Source organism: Lytechinus variegatus, chromosome 5 (genome assembly GCF_018143015.1).
Source record: "Lytechinus variegatus isolate NC3 chromosome 5, Lvar_3.0, whole genome shotgun sequence".
Taxonomy (NCBI): domain Eukaryota; kingdom Metazoa; phylum Echinodermata; class Echinoidea; order Temnopleuroida; family Toxopneustidae; genus Lytechinus; species Lytechinus variegatus.
Window position 1 is genome coordinate 16,119,346 of NC_054744.1, and position 23,786 is coordinate 16,143,131.

The following is a 23,786-nucleotide window of genomic DNA, read 5'->3' on the forward strand; positions in this document are numbered from 1 at the left end:
ATAGCAAACTGATTAATGCCAGGTCTGGAAAAGGATATCAATTTTTTTATACCGGTACTCAAAGTTTTGAACAATCTTAGCTTCAAGAAGATGATTGTAACATGATATAGCAGAAGACTCCCCTTCTTATCACACATATATTCGATCTATGTCTGTATCATATTCACAATTCAAAAGTGGTAGGAATAGAATAGAATTGATAATTCCTTAGAAAGTAATATTCATTTTACTTTTTGTTTTTAACAGAAATAATACTGCAGCAAAATATCTTCCAAAATTCAAGTCAATAATCGTTTTATTTCAAATAATTTTATTGTATGTGTTACTAGCATGACAAGAAAGAAAGAAAACAAGAAGTAAATGCTACCATTTGCACTGTGAATAAAAAGTTGGAATTCTTATTTTATTCTAAACCCTTTTCCAGAACAAAACCATAACAGTCAGTAAACAATATTTCATGAAAATGCCAACTGGCTGAAAAATAATTTCTTTTGCCTCTCCTGCTTACCCTCTTTCCCCCATTCTTCCCTCTGTCCCTCCCTCCCCACCAACAAATGGTAACATCAAATTGCTGTCAGTCCACAGGAGAACAACATTCACTTTTGATACTGAAACAGGCAAAAAACAGTCAAGAACCTATCTAATATTCATCACATAATGACCTACACTAAACATATCTCAAGGGACCCTCCAACATTGTCATTACATTGTCAATCCCTGCACACATCACTGTTCCTAAAGAACTCCATGATAGAATTCCACCTTGCAATTTTTCTCATTGCTGATATGTTTGTAAATAAGTAACAGATCAAGTTACACGCCATCAATCATAATTGTTGAGTAATTGACTTTTCAACCAAAGTGGTTATGTGTGGTTGGTACATGCAGGTGGATAGGTGAATGTGGACTAGTGGGGTTCAAAAAAGGAGATCAATACAGTACCCCCATATTAAACAGAGAGCAAATAAATGAATAGATAAATAAATGCGATTAATATATAAATAAACAATAAATGAATGGGGAGGTAGACCAAATTAATAAATGAATTGGAATAAAAATGATGGAAATATCAAAATAAATGTTTTGTTTGTTCGTTTTTAATTGAAGGGGCATAATCTTTGTCATGCCCCAAACACAAATACAATACTTAAGTAATTTATCTTGCTCCTTCATCATGAAATGAGCATTATAGAATGTCTCTTTAGACTAAAGACCATCATAGTACATTTATTTTCCGCGTTGGGCTTATTGCATATAAACATCAAGTTATAAGCCTCAAACAGTGTCGCTCCCAGGTTTGGGATGGATGGTATAATTACACGAGATTGATATTTTTCAGGAGGTGTCACGACCCTGGACCTTCATCCGAGATATGACAAATCTGTTTAGCAAACAAAACTATGAAACATTTGAGCAGAACAAACGCCGCAAACCCCCTAGATTGTTTGCCTTCAATCAATTCCTATTGACAGTTTCATCCGATCATGATCATCATCATTCACGCAAGCCCCTCATTTCCTCGCCAAAATTTATTTTCTATTCTAGAGTATGTTCATGCAATTTTATCAAGCTAGAATCACCAACATAGATCACGATCCCAAACCAAAGTTATTGCAGAGCAGAGAAGCTTTCAGAGCAGCACTGTTTTTTTTTTTGTTCATATCATGAAATACCACTTTGCACCTCATAGTTTGATCAAGAAATTATTTGTCATCTTGGATGGCATGTAATGACTAAACCAGACGCAGTCTAAAAGTTAATAATACTCTATATTATGTTAAACATACTATTGTTCAAAGGTTATCTATGTCTGTACTAGACACTCTAAGGGGAGATTTTGATTGGCCTAATTACATGCTCACATCTATAAATCTAAAATATACATATTGACTTGATCATGTTGACAATGCAAGTGGTAAATCCACAGGTCTTTTATCACAATCAAAGCTGAATTTTAAACAATCGCAATAGAAAAATAAAGTAATATAATAATTTAAATTTTATGAAAAGTAATGTTAAGATCTTTGATATGAATTTCATGAAAAGCTCTAGAAATCAGTTATGATCATTATATTTAATGAAAAATAATAAAATTCACATTTTATTATTCGAAATAGACATGAAATGAAATAATACGAAAATTTGCTTTGCCCAACTGATCTTGGGCCTGGCAGCCACTGTGCTCATCATCATCATCATCACCATCATTTGCATTATTATTATCATTATCATTAAAGAAAGTGTATAATGAATGTAAGGATTATTGAAAAGATAATCGTAGGATTCCTGCTTGAAAGATGTGTAAAATGCAGCTCTAGAGGGGAGAAGATACCCTAAATGGTGGATTACTGTGTTGATTGAAAGGCCATCTAACCTTTACAAGACTCCTCTTGTACTCCAAGCTCCCTAGACACCCCAATGTTACACATCAACCACCGAAAGATCTGGGTTATACAGCATCCCATTTGATGGAGGATGCCATCGCCATGGCAATGGATGACTCTTGATCAATCAATGTTTCCTGTGTAGGTAATAATTCAATCATAGTCCATGTTCCACAATGTGCCTCTATTTGTAGAGGAGGATGATGGGGATAGCCCCTTGTGTTTAAATGGGATGATGCAGTTCATGCTATGTGGTAGGTCTATCGCCATGGTGATGAAGATGACATCGTTCTATCTAATGTCATCTAGACAATGGTGTTAGAGCAACGTTTGTTGAGGTATGAATTGTATTTATTTTCAGTGAAATGATTTCTGTCTATACTTTCCTAAACAACTTAACATGGCTTCTTTGCATCCCCCATTGGATCTATTTTGTTAAGAATACATAACAAAATGATAAATCAACACTAATAGACCATTTTATTCCTATTCAAGTATGTGCGAAAATGCTCTTTTGATGTACATCTTTTCTAGATATCTCCTCTTTCTCTCCCTATCTCTTTCTTTTGTTCTGTCTCTCTCTAGCTCTCTCTTTACTTCCACTCTCCCTTTTATCTCTTTCAATATTTACCCTTTACCTTTCACCCTGGTACTCAAATTTTTCTCGCTTTCCTCACCCCTTCTCCTTGATAATTCTCCTATCCATCTCTCTGAACTCTCATCCTCCAGCACCATCATCACCCTGAGATATACACCACTACACTGCCCAATGTACAAGGAAATCTCCCATCAATCACATCACTTCGGAGTATAAATACAAATGGAGAGGACATCTGCAACATCATGCATAAATAGGGGGGGTAAATATTCTTGTCAAAAATCTTCTTTTTTCTTAATTTCTTACAAAAGGCTTTGTGTAGGAAGACGATCCCCAAAATTGTCATAAAAACTTGTTGTTCATTGTCGTAACAGCAGTAGGATTTGAAGTCAAAATTTTGACAACATTTTAGAATATCAGAGTCTACACTTTTTTTATAAAAATCCATACAGAATATAGGCCTAAGTGACAAAGGAATTACATTTTGCAAGGATGACTCATTCACTTCCAACACTGTCATTTTTATAAGCCATTATTTGTGCTTTTTATTATCCCCACTATACTAGTATTGAGATGTATTAAATATTGCATTGTTGCTTTTTAAAGTGAAATAAAAAAGAATTGAATTGAATTGTTAAAAGCATCATAGTTGTGTTGGGACATTTTAGAATAAGGAATCATACACAACTTTCTGACGAGTAAGACTGAAGACCCAAGTCTTTAAATGGTGGTTAGATTTATAGCCCAAGTCTGACATCCTGACACAGTGGAAGTGGTGGTAATTTGTAAGTTACAAGACCATTCTGGTCTCCTGACTGAATGCTATTACTCCCTTGGTGCCTGCTACATGTGTACTTGGCCTCCCAATCTTGCCACCTTGGATGGTAGTGGTGGTAGCAGAGATAGAAGAGAGAAAGAGAAAGAAGGGGAGAGGAGGGGGAGCATTGGAGAAATGGAGGAGAGAGAAGAAAGAGAGGGAGAAATAGGAAACAGGGAGAGGGAGAGAGGGGAAGAAGGGGGAGAGGCAGAACGTACATGGGGAATCCCAAACAGAACACCTATGATATAGGCCTTTTGGACAATTCTGTCATTTTAAAGTCAAATAAAGATAAGCTGACATTCAGAGAGGAAAATGGGGAATCAGAGAGAGGGAATGGGAGAAATGGCTGGAGGAAGAAGGTAGATAGAAGAGCAGGGGTTACGATGAAGAGAGAGAGGGGGGGGGTGGGGCAGGCCACAGTGACAAAAAGAAGGATAATGGGAAAATGTTTTCTTTTGAATTAATAAGAAAAGAAAGAGGGAGTGTGTATTAAAGACAAAGAATCATTCAATCCTTGCCCATTGGCCCATTGTACATCCATGGCAGAAGGCAGGATAAGATATGATATAGGGCCCTACACCCTAGAGGAAAAAATATCCTATAAAAACAAATAGGCATTGATGACATCGGTGTGTAAGAATTGAGCACACATACTTTTTTTAAAAGCTATAACAAGACTAAATGAGAAGTAAAACTAAACTTTGGGTGGATTTTAATTCCTGTTTAACGTTCTTCAAGAGGGTCTTTCTAGGAAAAATGCAGTATAGTTCAACACACTCCAAGTTCAAACTGGTTTTCTAAAGGATTATATACTTAATCGTACATTACACGCAAGATCTTCAATATTATGATAAGCAAAGATTTCGGTAAAAAAAACATTCAAGAAGAAAATTGTGGGGAGAAAGAGTCAGACAAACAAACAGATAATTTTTTCTTTGCCTGAGAATAAATCACAGGAGATTTGTTGACCTGACTTGTAGACCTGTTGCGGAGGTCAGATGGGGTCAAATGGTTTAGGTTGGGATGCAGGGCAGTAATAGAATGCGATGACAGCACTGTCAGGCCTGGGATTCCACAGAGGGCATCATTTTGATCCAGTGCACTGTGTAGCAGTCAATCACGCTATGATTATACATGGAACGAACCAGGTTTTGAAGTCAATCATATTCTGGTGCTCCTAGCTAGCTCTGTAAACATGGAATGGATTATGTACAGGAGTCAGTCACAGAGATTTGATAGTCAATCATTTTCACTGGAGTCAATCACTGATCAGCAACTAAACAAGTAACACATATTTGGAAAACTATTTCATGTATTGCCTGCACTGCAAATATGTAAATCTGGAAAACCTAAAGTGCATGAGTCAATTGTGAAATTTATAATTCATCGACAACATCTCTTCTTAAAATGTTGATCATACAGTACATCTGATATGTTGGAGCTAGTCATTCTTTACATACATGTATGTGTTGGAGAGAGTGGGGTGGGGCTAGAGTATTCACTTATGATTGGTTGATTTAAATACAGGGCATAAAAATTAATGATAACTAACCAAACTTAGTTAAGCCTGTATTTTCATCCTTAATGTTTTTTTTAAAACTGAAAATAACCACATGCAACTACTCTAGTAACAAAACAAGTATGGGATCTCGCTATGTAAACAATTAAACTAATATCATTGTTTTAACCAAGATGTTATAAATATAGTATTTTCTCTTTCCCATAAGGACTGCTCATCAAAATCTTCTGATCACATAACACTGAGGTCATCCAGCTTAATTCAGACTGAAAGCATAATCATGAATGAAAACTCAAAGCTTCTGGCAGACAAAAATGCCTAACTCTGGGACATTCACTGGCATTCACTCGGTGACAGAGGGCAGCAATCATTCATGATGCTGGCAAGGCATTGAGGGTTCAATCCAACTCCAGAGTTGTTGCAACTTTAACATTTAAAATTCTGTAACAGGTCATCAGCAAAATTTACAGAATACCTTATCTTTCTAACCTATCCATTTGTAACATTTTTGTTGCAATTATTTTGTCTGCTCATTTGGTAAGATAATACCAATATAAATATCCTTCATGCTAGCTAATCTATAAAAGCTCATAGAGTCGTGTTTTGGTTGACAGATTCATCACACCATCATACATTGCCAACAGGCAGATGAATCATGCAAAAACCAATCATTCTGTGAATGGCATACTTTCATAAATGCATTTCATAATTGTGTAAACAAGCTAATTCACTGTAGTGGGTTATGATCACATACTGGCTCACTGAATCCATTAACCTAGATACATTGGTAATATTCTCCATTTCAAGGTTTTCTATAATAAAAAATGAGACATTGAAATGGCTGCCATCATTCTTTGAAGGTATTGCAAGAAGGTAAATATAGAAGATTACTGTAAAAACTGCATACCTTTCCAAAAGGGGAAAATAATTACCGGTAGCTCTATTTGCACCATGGCACATAATGGAAACCATTAACCAAGATGTCCTATGCTTTCTTGCTGAAATATTTGTTTATTTTATTGACTAAATAGATATAATAAATATTAAAACTACAATCTTTAAACATAATCACAACAGATTTTTTATAAGATTTTCTTTTCAGTGAAATATGCCATATGAGAGAAATAAAGCAAAAAATCATTCATTTGAATTTCATTTAACAACACTTGCATGGACATTTCTGTATTAAAAAAAAAAGATATGAAGTCTGCTTAGCCTCTCAGAATCTATTACCAATATGGGTTAACAAGAGAGTATAAATTTTGAGATCATCATAAAGCACTGAAAGCTATAAAATGGATGTTCTGTTCAAGCGCTCACGGTAATAGAAATACTTCATATGAAATGAATTCAGTATTAAGAGGAATACATTACTAATGGAATGCACTCCATTTACAAAATAAGATGAATGAAAGGTGAAAGAGCAAGCAATACTCCACATAAGAATTGGCCCATACATCAACCTAATATGATGACATTCAGAATACTCGTAAATCACATACATGGCACATGCACAGTGAATTGGTAATCAACTGTGTGAAAAATCACACACTCTTATGGGGTGTTGCAAGAAACTTGCCATCAATTGCAAGTCTATTAATAATAATAATAATCCGCTTTTATATAGCGCTTAATCCATCGAACGACGTTTCTAAGCGCTTTACAGATATATTTCTGTTCCAGAAATCAAGCATATGCCATGCAATTATTGCAAATTTTGCGACTGATTGCTAATCTGCTCCACGAAAAAAAGTGTAATCTGATTTGCTATAGTTAAAAGTGATTAATCAATTTTAAAATTGCAACAGAATATTTGCGATTGATTGCAAATATTTTCTTGCAACACCCCTTAAGTTTTAATATTCCCTCTCTCTCCACCCCCCCCCCCCCCCTCTGTCCATTTTTGAAAATTGCAACAGAATATTTGTGATTGATTGCAAATATTTTCTTGCAACACCCTTAAGTATTATATTCCCTCTCTCTCCAACACCCCCCCCCCCCCACCTCCCCCCTCTCTCCATTTCTTTTTACATTTACTCTTTTCTTACCCCTCCCCTCTCACTCACTGTTTCTTTTCCACTCTTCATCCTCCTTTGTTTTATCACAATCCATTATTTTCTACAATAAACATCCAGAGTCAAGTCAAGATACCTTGAAAGATTCCCTAAAACACAATTAGACATGCAGCATTGCATGTTTGAACATTTCTTATACAGTAATTTTTTTTTCATTGAATACCAGTCTCTTGAGGGATGATGCAAAAAAAAACAAGTCCAAGGAATTGTTTGTGAAAATATTGAAAACAGATACTGTATGTGTATAAATATATATATTCAAGTGTAAACATATATCAGAAAACTTGTTTAAGTGTTCATCTCTTTCTAACTCCCACATTATCATTCCCCATTCTCTCTTACTGACCCCTCTTTCTCTCCCCTCCATCTCCTTCACTTTCTGAAAAATCATCTTTTAACAATAAGTCCACGAGCTATAGGAGACAGCCATTAATCGATCACAAAATATTTTTCAAAAGCCATTTGCTGATCCTCAAAAAGAGAGCCACTTCAATTCTAAGGATCAAAGCCTGAGCACTACCCTTGATCTCAGCTGAAGAGACAGAAAATAAATAGGCCAAGGAATAGAAGATGAGACATGACATGGTCATAAAACAATACAACACACCAGGTACAAGATAGGCAGCCGGGTTCCTTTGCATCATATGCCCTTTTTTACACAGGATTTTCTTAACCCGGACTATCGCTAAACCCCGTACTATCCTTAACCCCGTACTATAGGTAGGGCCAAGTACGGGTTAAGCTTAGCCCACTTTCGTTTTACACATGCGATCTTAACCCCGTACTATTGCTCTTAGCACCGCAATTGGTGGGATAACCTGCTTTTTTGCAGGGCCAAATAATCCCGTACTATAGGTGGGGTTAGCCCACTTTGCAAAAACGCTGTGTAAAACGAAAAGTGGGCTAAGCTTAACCCCGTACTATAGGTGGGGCTAAATTGCCATTTAGCCCCACCAATAGTACGGGGTTAAGGAAATTTTAGCCTGTCTAAAACGGGTACTATTGGAAGGCAAAAGAACAAACAAGAAATAAACCAGAAACATAAAGCAAAAGGACAGGGCCTCATCTTACAAAGAATTACGATTGACCCGATCAATCTCAGCTATATGGAAATCCATCAGTCATATTTTTTCCCAATTTGCCCAATGTCCTTTGTAAACAAATAGAAGCATACTGAATTGTCTAGACAACAATGACCGTATGAATACACATCATATCTAGAAAACATTTTGAACTAACGTTCATTTTATAACTATGTTGGCGTTGTTGGCTTTCCATAGTTGTGGTTGACTGGATCAATCGTAACTCTTTGTAAGACGGGGGCCCCGAAAAAAGACCAACAACTGAGGATGTTTATCAGCCTTTCCTTGGCATTTTCAAGGCGCCTGATTGATGATATGCTCACCTCATCTCAAAGCAAAATGGTGGCTGAAGAGTAGGAGATGTTTTTCTTGGGGTTGTTCTTGATGGATGAGAAGATGGATCTATGACAATGGATCAGAATAAAAGCACTTGGTCTCTTTGGATATCAAGGAAGAGCCTGCCAAAAGATATAGAAGAGAAATAAACATAGCATGTAAGGAGAAACGAACACGATGTCCAAGAGAAAAAAAATCATGTACTAAAATGTGAGGGCATTGGAGATCAATGATTGTAATTTCACCTAGTTCTAATCCTTTCAAATTTCTACATCCTCCCCTTTCTCAATATTTAATTACCCCTTCCATAATATTGTCTGATAGGCCTATTCTTGGTAGATAATTCAATTTTTAATGCTTTCTGTCACCCATTAACCCAATAAGTAAAAAGAAAAATTGGCATCATTCCTGCCTGGTAGGTATTATTATTTTTTTCTTTTATGTGATTCTTTTAATTATTATAAAGATGATAAAGATAACTATTACCATATCATCAAAATACATAATTGAAATTTTAATTTGCTAATGACATAAACACTACATAAGCATATTCGAACACATAACTCTTGGGGGAGGGAGGATTCCATATCTATTGCACATACATTAGCGAGACAAAGAGTACCTTATAAACAATGTAGGCATCTCAACCCACTTTTCAAAAGTCAAAGAAGAACGAATCTACAAGCACTTCATGACAAAGTAAAATCAAACTAGGTTTATGTTGTTGCTACACAGCAGGGACTTGACAACAGATGCATAATGCATTTTTTTTATCCAATATTCATCTCTTTACTAAGCTTCTGAATAAATGAGAGCTGTCTGTGAATTATTGAGAGCAGAATACAACCTGGGAAAATAGAACAGGGCCCCGTCTTACAAAGAGTTGTAATTGATCCTATCAATCTCAAGTATATGGAAATCCATCAATGCCATTTTTATATTTAGGAAATTTGCTCAATATCCTTTGTAAACAAAGAGAGAAGCATACTGAATTGTCAAGAAAACAGTGATTGGATGAATATAGAAATTTCTAGAAACTATTGTGAACTAACATGTAATTTTAGATGTTGACTTTGCCGGCTTTCCATAGTTGCGATTGATTGGTACAATCGCAACTCTTTGTAAGATGGGGCCCAGGAGTCATGGCACCACAAGATGCAGGTGCATTTTGTATTTCAATAACTTTTTTTTGTTACATTCGTTTTGTAACATATACACATAGGAGGGAAAGAGAGACAGACAGACAGATAGATGGGGAAGCTGTAAAGGCCAATGCAGACATTTTCAAGAGACTGAATATTTTATAGATTGCACTTTTTGTTATTGCAGAATAGCACAACTCTCATCCCTTCTACATAACAGCAACGAAACTAAGTGTTCTCATCAAGGAATACATTTGCAACATTTCATCTATTGAATACATAAACACAAATGTAAAATAAGTATAAAGAACAGCTAAATTATGAAAGAAATATTTTCTCATAATTGAAATCATTTACTGATAAAACTATATGAAGTTTGCTTCAGATATGGGTAATGCCTCTTGTAATTTTTTATCAAATATTTTACCAATTGATTCACCTAAATTTGATGTAATCAATATAAATTGCTGTCATATGATTGACATTTTTTTAATGTTTTATCTTATTTCCATAACATATCTATAAAGTATTTTTTTTCAAATTTTACTTTCATTAATGACTCAAAATCCTTGTCATTGTTTCAGTGGTATCAGTAAGAAGGTAAATCTTAAGGGGAAAATAACAACTTTTTTCTTCCTTACTGGGGGGTCCATACTATAGCAATGCTTTTAAACAGACCTTAAATTCCCACACATAAACATCAAACAATGTATTCAAAGGTATTTAAAAAGTTTATTTTTCAATAATAGATTTTCATTTCATCTCTAATGTTGCTGCTTTTTTTCAGTTGAAAATAAATAAAGAAGAATGAATTATACATTGAATTTGAATAATCAATGCCCCTCATGTTTAATAATTTAATTGAAAAGAGGAATTTGTAGAACCATATAATGTGCCATGATATAAGACAATGCATACAGAATACAGTTAGTACTTAGGGTGTGTTTATGCTTCCATTGCGAGGACAGAATCAGCGTTTTCAAACGTTTCAGAATGCCAATCGTAAACGTTGGAGTGCTGTTTATACTTAACTTTTCAGAGGCAAAATCCTTCTCCATGCAGCTGGCTTCGCATAGCTATTTTCATTGAGCAGGAAAGCAAGGTCAAATTGGGCGCACCCTTTTCCGAAAGTTTTTTTTCTTCCGAGTGTTGTTATGGTTGATTATTATTTAAACATCAAACAATTTCTGATATTTTAGTAATTGCATTGAGCTACTTGACATAGCTATAGAATTTCCACCATTGTGACAATAATAGTGAGACAAAATAAAGAATATTAAAGTATACGTAAAAAAATAATGAGACATCTAATTTTCATGCTTCTGGGTCTTCTGGCTCAGCGATGTTTCCTCATCATAAAAGAAAGAATATTACAATAGACATAAGAAAATAATAAGACATCTATTTTTTATGCTACTGGGGCTTCTGGCTAAGCAAATGTAAATTAAAACAATAATAATAAAATACAAAATTACCCTTTACAATGGATTTTAAATAAATATTGGCGCAAATTACAGTAATTATGTCTTCTATAACTTTACCTTATTCATTCTATCAGATATTTCCAACGCTTATTGACTTTATATACATGTACTACTTCTCTCTCTCTCTCTTCATGCAATATTTCACATAACTAAGCCTAATCACTGGTTTTATGAATTTTAAATGCAATTAGGGTCCAGTATGATATTCTGATTTATATGAATGCTAGTTTTTCGTATTTTATTAATAGTAAAAATAAAATCCTAATGGTTTCCTGTGTGTACGATTTTGATAGTTTTAACTTTACTCATGAAATATTTATAATCATATCTAGTTTAATTCACAAGTAATAACTTATTATTTTTTTCATGTCAAGTATTTACAGGGTCATTTTTTATGGTGCACTTTGGATGATTGTATTCAAAGTTAATTTTCTACAGGTACCCCTTTGGGTTGCCTGGATACACTACCTAGTTTTCTGATTGTATTTCTCCTTACTGAAATTAAGTGCACTGCGAGTGACCCTTCAATTTAATTTCCTACGTCAAATACTGTATATTGTTTATTGTCTTGTAATTCTTTATATTTGTAATTCATGTTCATTTCAGTTTGCATTGCAAGACATGATGTTTTTAATAAATCCATTTATCTTAATCGTATCATAACCCATGTTACAGGCTTGTTTTTGTAAATCCCTCAACATTCATCGTGACGACAAATTAGAAGAGTAGTACGAGTGAAAGTACTTAAATTAATAATCATACATGCAAATGTACATTGGTCAGATGAGAGTAAGTCCCCGTTAGAACCATGCGACTTTATTTGCCCGCGGATTTTCATCTCACCTCAAGCATGTACCAAATGACGTCATTTAAACACGTTTACGATCATGGTTCTGTTTATGCTTCCCCAGAAAGCCTGATTCTGGTCAAACGACGTTTACAAACGCACCTTTTTGTGAGTTTACGATTGGCGTTTTGAAACAGCGTTTAAATGAAAGTAAGCATGGATGCAACCGTGTTTTGGACTAATCACGTTTGGAAATGCTGATTCTGGCCTGAAAAGTGGAAGCATAAACACGGACTTAGACCACTGTTTTAATCATGGCAAAAATTACAACAGTGGGAAGTATATTGCAATTTATGGAAAATAAAGAGTTGATACAAAATGACAAATAAAATAGCTGACAAAGTATTTAATACACATATAATCTTAATACAAACAATGAAAAGTCTTGACGAAGTGTGTGGCGGTGTACTAGTTGATCTGATTGGAACAACTTAATAATGCATACAACTTTATCGTTTTACCCTCAAAAAGGGTGAAAAAATGAATATCCATTAACAATACATATTTAATCAATATTTAATTCCAGTGTTCCCAAGAGCACTGGCTTGAGAACCAACTCGTGCTAGATGTGAATTATTCACTTCCGTGATGCAATTCTCTGTTCATAGCTTCTCGTGTATATTTCACAACCGAAATTGGGGCATCATCATGTATTAATGGAAAGCAACTGCATAAAAACTTTTGTTTTGTTTTATTTTTTTCATTAAATTAATTTTTTTATAATGCCAGGACATGTTTTCCTGATCTTTTCTAGTCTAATTGGTAACATGTCAATCAGGATTAATTAGGTTAAAAGGATGTATGCATATTTCCTTTGTGTCCATTCACATTGGAGAATTATTATTACTATCATTATTATATTTGTATTTTGTTAACTTTTGGACTCCTGCCATTTAAAAGCTTTTTTTAAAAAAGCTTTCTGCAGGTGTTCCATTTTCCATTTATTTTCATCACTCACTATATTAATTTACTATGCTGATGTATTTGATCTATTTTTTGTATATACATGTGTATTTCAACTGTACATATTTTGATGTTTTTTAATGGAACAGAATTAATGAATCAAATTGAATTGAAGAATAATATGTACAGTATGATCTAATTCTTTTGAGTTCTCAAATAAATTAAAAAGTAAAAATCTTGCATTTACAGACATGAAATTTTCCCTTTTTATCTTGAATTTCTACACTCTAAATGACATGGATTTGAAATGAATACAAACTGGCTATGAAAAGTGACCAATCAAACAATGGATTTACAAGGATTTAGAAATAAATCTTTAAGATTTCCATTTAAATCGTTTGACATTCAAGACTACATCTGGAGAATTCAAATTAAATCCAGATTGATCGGTCACTGGTTAATTTAAATCCATGGAATGTATGCAAAGTGTACAGAGACAAGTTATTTTAGAATGACATCCAAGAAAGTCATCCCCAAGCTCTTGTGATTCTGATTTTTAGTCAATTTTGCTTAAAATAATGTGATATCTATTGAAAGTCGACTCATTCCAGATCAAGTTATTCAGAAAACAAGTACCTTTAATATGGATTAAATCAATTCCCTGCTAACACTGTTACCAAGTTTAATTTGGCCTTACAAAAACATGAGTTTGTAATGTCTTTTTTTCATCCTACACTCAAAAAAATACCTTATGAAAGAGGAACTTAATGAAATTTATATTTAGTTCCTTTTAAAAGTGGTAGAAATCTTGTCCCATATCAATTTGGTTACTTGTAGTTAGAAATACTATTCAGTAACCCTCTGGGAATGTATCTCTTTATATTTGAGTAAAATTACTTTTATTAGAGTGTATATTCCTCCCGTTTCCTCTGAGCACCTAATTCAAATTTAGTGGCAAAATTTATGGTTCACCAGAATGGTTTATCAAATATGATTATCATCACAAAACCAGCATTTACCAGCAAACAGTCGAGAAGTCACTGTCCTGAAAGTCAAAATTTTGGGTACAATTTTATGAACGAAGGTATTATTAATTCATCTAAAATGAAAATAATGAGGCATACGCAATCCATGGCAATATCCCAAAGACCTCAATCCGTCTTGACATCCAATTTGTCATGAAAACCAAAAGCCACAAGACCAAGTAAACCACCTATTAGCAATTTCTAAACTTGATGTGAATTAGATCCACATGCATGATCTTACACATTCAAACCAGGCTGCCATAAATGCCACCAATATTCATGAGCTAATTTGGGATGATGAATGAGAGCAATTCATGCGATATTTGTGACTTAATATCTTCCCTGGCAGGATTAAGTTGCAATGATATGGCTTTCAATGTCCTTACATGCACCATTAGATCGAACAACACTTATATATTTTACCATGGTAATCACATGGGAATGAGGCCATTGAAGATCTGCAATGGAGGAGGAAATTTGTTCAGACAGGAGAACTGTAATATGTCCATTAATTGTCATTTCTTGAGTGAAGAGCTTGATTGGCAATGTGGCATTTGTCTTGCTGCATTACACAACAGCAAACAACATTCCACTCCCCCCCCCCCCCAACTCTCTCAGCTCTTAAAAAATTGGGTATCGCCACATAAAATTAGGTCAAGATTATTGAGTCCCAGACTTTTGGGGCATAGGGTTTCCTGTTAATCGATGCAAGGAACCCTGGGTAAACTGCAGAACATGTGATCCAGAGGTTCCAGCAAGCGATCCCCTACTAGTTCCGACGTAACAGGAATGAACGATTAGCTCAGCAAAACAGAGCGAAACATTTTGCGGCAACTTCAAAAGATCGGGTAATTCTTCTATTAATCTTTGCAATAAATTTTCATTATCGGTATTCTTTAGGAGAATTGCGGTGTAGACGGAAACCTACAATGGATTGGTTGCCATGACAATAAAATTTTAGTTAAGCATTTGTCTGATATCGGCAGATTCATGGTAGATGCTTCTCTGTCAGAGACAAAAGAAGATTGTCAATGTCAACGATATTTATGCAATTCTTAAACAAAACAAAAAGCAATGCATTCTTATAACATTTTCATCAGCTTAATGCAGACATTACAATGTTGTTTTGATCAAACTGCTTTCAAATTTGGCAATTTTACCAGCTAAGATTTTCATCCGATAAAACTCTGGGAGAGAAGTTTGAAAAAAATCAGTGTAATTAATGATTGCCTTCAACATGTAGGAAAGAGACAAAGAAAAAAATAATACTTCAAAGAAACTTTTCTGGTAAATTGTTCTACATTCTAAAAGCATATGATGATACAAGTACAAACTAAATCAGAACTCTTAAATGATTGTCGGATAACTGTTTATAAGAAAATGAACTTGAGATAAATATATATGTGTATAGAATAGAAATAGTCTGCTTCAGCATATGGAATAAAATAATCATACATGGTTTCGTAAATGCCGGAGAAATAAAATCATAGATTTTAAGAGGAGCATAGCTCTCAAAAATGAAAAGTAAAAGCACAATTTACCTTTCATTTTTGAGAGCTATGCTCCTTTAAAAATCTATGATTTTATTTCTACGGCATTTACCAAACCATTTATGATGCTGTATCTGTTAATAGTCAAATGTACAAAGTCTTCTTTGGGATATTCTTTCATCAAATCTATGTATATTTTCTATAGACTATTCAATACACCATGAGGATGGATAATAACAAATTATCAAGAAGTATGTTTTGTTTAATATGGGGATTCAGATGGAACATTTGCTTCAGATACTTCTCTTAAAATGTATATCAAATTGGAGATAAAATCAAATCAACCAGAATATTGCCATTTCTTTGCCATTCCAAAGGTACATGAAATCATTCATAAATTTTAAATGTCCCTTAAATGCATTATACAACAAAATGCAAACTGTAGATGCACAACTAATATTTAAATCAATTGTAATATTTTGTAAATGATTTGTCACATAACTACAGGTGCAATTAATTATGAAACTGATCATTATCTCATATGATAGTGAATACATTAAATATCCAGATTCAAGCTGATTTTAGAAGATTAGGGGAAACCTTGGTCAAATCTGACATAAAAGCAGAGTAAACGAGCTGAGATAAGCTCAAGTAACCCAAATGTACTACTACACAATCCTATCCATATCTTATGCATACATCTACATCTACCAGCCTCATGAGATTATGGACAAAATATATATTGAACTTTTTCTTATGAAATCGGGATAATTTAATTTGAGATCAAGACATTCATACCCACATGTAGGTCAGCGCAATCCGAAGAGATCCCCCAGATACGTCCCTCTTGCTTCCTATGGAGTCTTTGTCTCGTATCTGTGCTATCTTCAGGCGTTGATATTATAAAATTGGGTTAGCCTCACACTCTATATGCCATGAAGTTTCTCTGTTCAGTGTATTTTCCCAGATAACACTGAGAAAACAAGAGGTCCACAAATAGAATAAGTCGTGACTGGGGGGAACACTGTCACTTTTAATAAGACAAGCTCACATGCAATTTAAATCAACCTTACCTATAGCCATTCCCTCCTGTATATATGTTATGTATGCATGTCCTAAGCAAGCTGGCCTGCATTTGGGGAATTTTTCTGATCATAATGCGTTGACAAAGGCCGGTTCATTTTCAATTGTGTTCTTCTCGCAACAGGCTTCAATACTTACACAGATTTTCCTGTGTAATAAATTCCATAGTAATCGGTATTTTGGATGTTATCGTAGTTTTCATAATTATGCATTCAAGTTGTGCATAGTGCCCTACATGTACACATCAGGTTGTGATATTCAATATTTAAAGTAAAATATCAAATAGCATTAGTATTAATAATGGTAATAATAACAACAACCACATCATTCATTATGCTAATAGTATTTAGATAATGAACGAGAAGAAGTAGAAGAAGAAGGAGAAGAAGAAGGAGAAGAATGAGGAGGAGGTGGAGTGAGGTGATGAAGGAATAGAAGCAAAAGAAAAGAGGAAGGAGAAGAAAAACAACAAAGAGAGAGAGAGAGAAAAGAAGACAGGAGATTTGTGGAGAAAAGTTTCTCGTTACCCAAATGTACTTAAATCATCCTTTCACTCAATCTAAATATCTACACCTGCCATCATGTTTGTAGAGCTGAAAAAAGTGTATTGAACTGCACCCAACACCCTTGATTGACAGTTAATTACCATCATATTAACACCAAATATGCCTTGTGGAATATGTTACATAGATCAACTATCCCAGGTACTACACCTGTATATTCATTCGAAAAACAGGTGCAGATATTATAAGTCATATAGTCTAGAAATTCAAACACTTTAGGAGTCCTCGTTGTACATGTACGTTAACATCTCTTTAACTCTTCATTTTCACAAGCTATCTCTTTTCCTGGAATTCTCAAATGCTACATTTTAATATTTCTCTAATACCATTTCCCTAAAATGCTCTAGATCTCAATCCCTCTCTCTTATCCTCCGCATATGTTATATTTTATAATTCCATTTGTAAAACACCACTTTATTTTCTTTTTCCCTCCCCTTCCCAATCTCTCCCCAGTTTCACTCCCTCTCTCCCTATTTCACTCCCCCTTGATGACCCCCCTCTCTCTTTACATCTTACTAGGTCTACTATTTGATTCCTTTGTTCCTTTTTCTTCACTGCTTTCATAAACCTAACATTCTAAGCCTGCCGTTCAAATACAGACACATACAGAGGCCCAATACCTGTCCTCCCTGCCCCCACCTCTCTCCCTTCTCTCTTTACCACCAACTCTCTGCACCTCCTTGTATTCCAACATCCCTACCATTTATTTCACAATCATATCTGGCATTACACTAATTCCCGTTCCCTGAGCTTAAACTAGAGCCTAACCCAGATCGGCTCACCCTCTCTCTCACCCATTATGCAATCTGGCCGAAAAAGAATTCCAGTCGATTGACCTTTAAGAAAACCCTCTACGCCAATTTAGGACCGTTTTCCTCTAATTAGGACAATTAGCCTAAATTTGAAAGGTCAACAAGGAAAGATAGGTGATTTGAATGCTTAAGATATATTTTGCAGTGCTATTGTTACACTGGTCAATAAAGCAAAAATGTTATACAATGAAAGCTAATTCTTTTTTTTCCATATTACACATCAAAATAAAAGTGTCAAAGGAAATTCAATTGATGACTGTTTTTAATAGCCAAACATTACTAATAATAACTTCACTGTTATCTACTCTTGATGTGAATATACTGAACAATCATTATCTGACAAAGTAATTGTATTTAACAAAAAAAATAGCAGATTCTTTACACCTTTTTTGCTCTCTTTCTCTCTCCCCTTCTTATTCTATCTCTCCTTTTCCACCCTTTATCTTTTAATTGATTTAAAGGAATGAGAAAGCATTTTCATATTTCATTGTTATCTAAATCTGATGTGAATACATTGATTCCATTCTAAACTATGTGGATTTGAAATAAGTCTAATGAGCAAAGACTATTGACCAGCCAAGCTCTAGATTTTTATATGAATGTTTCAGTCAATTTCTAATGATTTTTTTACGATACAATTCTAGATCTCAAGTTTGGCTGGATACTAAGCACAGTAAATCAGGACCTATTTAAAATTCCTGTAACTAAAGTGGGATTAAAGGGGAAGTTCACCCTGACAAAAACTTTATTTTAAAAATAGCAGAAAAAATAATAAAAAATATTGCCGAAGGTTTGAGAAAAATTCATCAAATAATTAAAAAGTTATTAGAATTTCAATTACTTGATTTGTGACGTCATATGCGAGCAGCATTCCTACATAGCGAATGGTAAAATATCAATAAAATGTCATTTTCTCAGAAAATTGAAAATGGTTTTCACTGTACCTTTTGTATATCAATGGACAAATTATTTCACACCCGATCATGAATAGAAAACAAAATTAAGTCATCAGGAACCATGCAAAATTTGAAATTCATGCATTTTATATTACATAACACATGGGGCAGCTGCTCGTTTATGACGTCACAAATCCAAAATTTTGAACTCTAATAACTTTCTTACTCTTTAACGGATTTTCCTCAAACCTTCACCAATATTTTTTACTATTTTTTCTGCTATTTTTGCAACAAAGTTTTCTTCAGGGTGAACTTCCCCTTTAATAACCTCTTTCATTATCATGACCGAATCAATCATTTCAATTAATGTGATTAACTTAGGGACATTCAGTCAATAGTACTTGTGAAATCTAAGGCCTCACTCCATTCACTTTAAGTATTGCTATCTTCTTTTGATATGAACATGTCAAGAGTAAACAGTTGTTCGATAATCTCAAATTTATAAAAATTCACCTTTTTTCAAGATTGCTTCTCTATTCCATAGTTCATTTATTTCAAATAATCTTATTCCAACTTGCACTGCCCTATTGTTTAAAAGAAGTTGTTTATCAACATATTTACTCAATACCACTTAAATTCAAATTCTATCCACATGCCTGTAATGTAGGAAAGAACTTTCTCAGGAAAACAGGTATGGATGGGAGACTAATGATAAAGCACATTGTTCTCTTATATACATGTATGTGTTAAAATGATACCTGCCTGGACCCCTAACGTATGCAAGATTCCTCTCGCCCACCACAGCACACACTCAAGCCATCACATTACCGACTAAAAGGTGAGCTAAGTAGTGTGCACTCCTTGTCCGCACATTACCGCAGAACGAAAGTGACATTTCCTCTGCAAGAGAGAGCAACCTGTTTCGCAAATAAATGCCTCCTGCGTACTCCAAGACACACAAGACAATTTAGCGTCCCTGGATGTCACATTTTCAAATAATGACAGTACATTTGCGCTGATCCTACCTTCTCCGCCCCCTCCGATTTAGGAAATGCGCAAGTGAAATATGGCTGCACTCTTGGCGTTTATAGACGTCCCAAGCTTGCCAGAAAGCACCATAAAGCTTCCCCACAGCGAGCGAGTTGGTGCCTAATATGACCTTGATGTGTTTACAAGACCCAGCTAGCTATTTCCGTATCTCATTTTTCTTTCCTATACATCTAGTTCAATATCTGCCTCTGATATTTGTTTTCTACAACTGCTTCCGAACTATATGCAATATTCAACTTGCATAGTGTTCTAGAGGATGCCCCCTTGGTTTTTAGTAATTCTAATCCTTTTCTTACCGACGTCTACAAAAAAAAATCACCCTCCTCCCCAAAATTGTTTAAAACCTTTTCAAAACTTACAACAATTTTATCCTATCTAAGCATGATTTACAATATCATACCCAACTACATGTACACTCTAAATTCCAAGGATTTAAAATAACTCCAGTTGAGCTGTGAATGGTGACCAGCCGAATATATTATTTAGATTTAAACCTTGTTGATTTAAATGTAGTTCTAAAAGATTTGAATTTCAATCTTTTGAGATTTAAAATACATTAAAATTCGGCTGGTAACTATTCACAACCGATGTGGATTTCTTTCAAATCCCTGTAATTTAGAGTGTATGCCCATAATTTTTTTTTTAAACGAACCAGTTACTCTATGTATAAACCTGTAGTACAAATGTAGATCCACATATCATGCATTCAGAAAATACTACTTCATGATTAATACATCAATGGATCAAATTAAAGTTCAAAATTTCTGAAATACATGTACAAGATGCAATATTCTACACTCTGGATTAGAAATTAATCTTTTAAAAAATGTAATTTGGGCCAATGAAACTTTGAATAAAAAAACACATTGATTTGGCTGTCTTATTGGATTCACATTTTCAACTCAATTTGTGACGTTTCCTTATTACAATCACAAGGATTTCAGAGGTTTTTTTTTCAATTTTTAATAAATCACTGGGTGCTGACAATTGCACCAATTGTTGTAAATTACACCTCATCATCAGGTGTTAAAAGTACAATGTTTCAACATAACAACCACATGCTGTGTAATAACACCAAATTGCACTGAACCAACATCATTAATCTAACACTCTAGGATGTTTGGTGCTGTTTTCTATGGTCACGTAGGTAAAGGGGAAGTGTATTATTAACACTACTGTTTTTGTGATGTTCATATATTACGCATAATTTTCATGCTATCTGTTGTTTGCTATTGTTTGATATATCGCTTTTCATGTCCATACCAAGTCCACTCCCAATATTTTTGTAAATATTGAAAAGGTCATCGCAACCCCAAAACTATAATATCAACTGCTACAGGGGTACATGTAACTATTCCAGAAAGAAAGATGGTTCCGTATGTGCAGTGGCATATGCAGGGAGGGGGGGGTTACAGGTGTTCACCCCCCCTTTAGTTTGCTTTGATACCCCAACCCCCCCCCCCCAAAAAAAAAAATAATAATAATAAATGTTGAAGACCTTTTTTTTCTTAGTTGTCAACATTTCATTCAGCTTGAACCTCCTACCCTCCTTCAAAAATCATGCGGCTGCGTATTTGGCAGGCATATCAAGGAAGATAGGTAAGGGGATGTATAAGGAATGAACAAGTGAGAGAGACAAAGAGAGAAAAAAAAGAACTGTAAAGGCAAGCGGAGGGGATGTAGACAAATAAAGAGAAAGGAAAAGAATCAGCCAGGATATGATTATTCAATATAATTCATTGTTGAATGATGAAGAGATAGTGATGCAACTAACTATAATGAAGATCTATGATTATAAGTACACAATAATGATGTCTTTTGGATTTGGAAACAAAATATGCTTGAAAAATAAAGGAGCAGGATTTTACCTAATTTCTATTCAATGTGTACAAGTTATTTGAGAATAAAAACAAATGGAAGTGAAATTAAATTCAAGAAAAATGAAAAGACAGAGTTTATGTAAAGGAAATGAAACAAAAAAGGAAGGGTGCAAAGTGAAAAGAAACCCACAAACCAATATAGCGGATGGGATAAGAAATGTGAGAGTGGGAGTGATATCCCAAGCAACTGAGAGTGACCCCTGACCTTTCTCCAACCCACAAGAAAGCTGCGCACACAAACATGATGTTAGAAGATGGGTTCGAAAAAATCAATGAGAATCAAGAGTGGATACATGATCTTAGTAGAGTCGATGTGAGATAGTAGTAGAAAAGATTAGTGTTTTTTTTTAACTTCATGTAAATGCTCAACAGGTACAGGTAAGGGGTAAATGGAATTTCAGAAAATCAAAGCAAAGTTCATGTTTTATTAGCTTAGGGGGTTCAACTCTTATAAGTTTTTTTTTTTTTTGGTGAGCTGATTCCATTTTGATTTTCTTCAATACTCGGGTAAAGTCATTTATAGTGATAAGTTCCTGAAATTCTTCAAGTTCTATTGCTGAGTATTTGTAATATATTGACTTTGCTGTGTTACATTTATTTCTGTTTTGTTGATAGGAGAATAAAATGAGTATAATCTAAATCTAATAAAAAAAAACCTGTAGTAGGAAGTCTGACTAACTGAACTACAAATTGAACAGGTACTCCTCCTCAGGGATTATTATTTTCAACACTTGTAACAAAACAAAATAAGCAAGAGAACAAAGAGGAGGCACTAAAATTCATGTAAAAAAATATTCAATCGAGAGGTAAGGAAATACAGATTGATACTAAAGATGGTGCTCTGTTAAAAGGAATTGAAAAGCAAGAATTTTTAGATGAATGATTTTAATGATCTGTTTAATTATCCTGTTTGCCATTTGGTGTGTATATACATGCTGAGGGTGCTGTATGGTGTGGAAGAATGCAATGCCCTGTGTATCAAAAGGTAGTATAGTAGTCAATATTTCTAAAGCGTCATTTGTACAAGATAAAAAGCACTTTGGGATGCCATCACTGGTCAGCATAGGAGATGAAAAATGTACAAATTACTGGACAGTGGCAGTATTATTATAAGTCAAGTGCATATATGAGGATATTAGACTACATTGATCTTCAGATTGTTTTTCATTTTTCCCCTTTTTAATTTTTAAAAAATAATTATGTAATATGACCATGTGTACAAACCACATAAGAAAAAAAATAATTCATTAGCAAAACAGTAGATGGATAATATCTTTAACAATCCCTGAAATAATTAATGAAAATACCTGTATCACATTCACATTTTCTAGGTTCCTATTAGAACAAATTAAATTTAAAAATTCACCAAGACATATATAAAAAAAAAATCTCAATTCTCATAATATGTGGTATGTGTCAAAGATGAACATGATGAAAATTGCAATGGAGTACTATCATTCCATTCATGCCATTGCCCAAGCAAGACGTATTTACTCAAGAGTGACTTTCACATGAATATATTTATGAAACTGGATAAACATCAGTTGTTTTTATTCTCAATTGCCTAAAGCGATATGCATCATCATCTTTGCCGATTTCTAAATAGCCAGCGGGTAGCTGTACAAAAAAATTCATGAGTAAAATGACATTTTATTGAATTATTTTTTCATTATCTCTTGAGATATTGTAATATCACCAAATTTGCTATGTTTAAAAAATTGATTTGATTAATACAAACATCCCAAGAATAAATAAGTACTTAATGAAATATTTTTGTGCGAAAATTGTCACTGATAA

The 23,786-nt window shown here is 34.2% G+C and overlaps 1 long non-coding RNA gene across 3 annotated transcripts in view; it reads right to left on the minus strand.

The window, feature by feature from the left end:
* Positions 1 to 23,786, minus strand: part of LOC121415569 — an 81,606-nt gene that overhangs the window by 38,225 nt on the left and 19,595 nt on the right. For all 3 annotated transcript variants that reach the window (XR_005970027.1, XR_005970025.1, XR_005970026.1), the window contains one exon: positions 8,802 to 8,936. This is a non-coding gene — a long non-coding RNA (uncharacterized LOC121415569). The remainder of the gene's footprint in view (positions 1 to 8,801; positions 8,937 to 23,786) is intronic.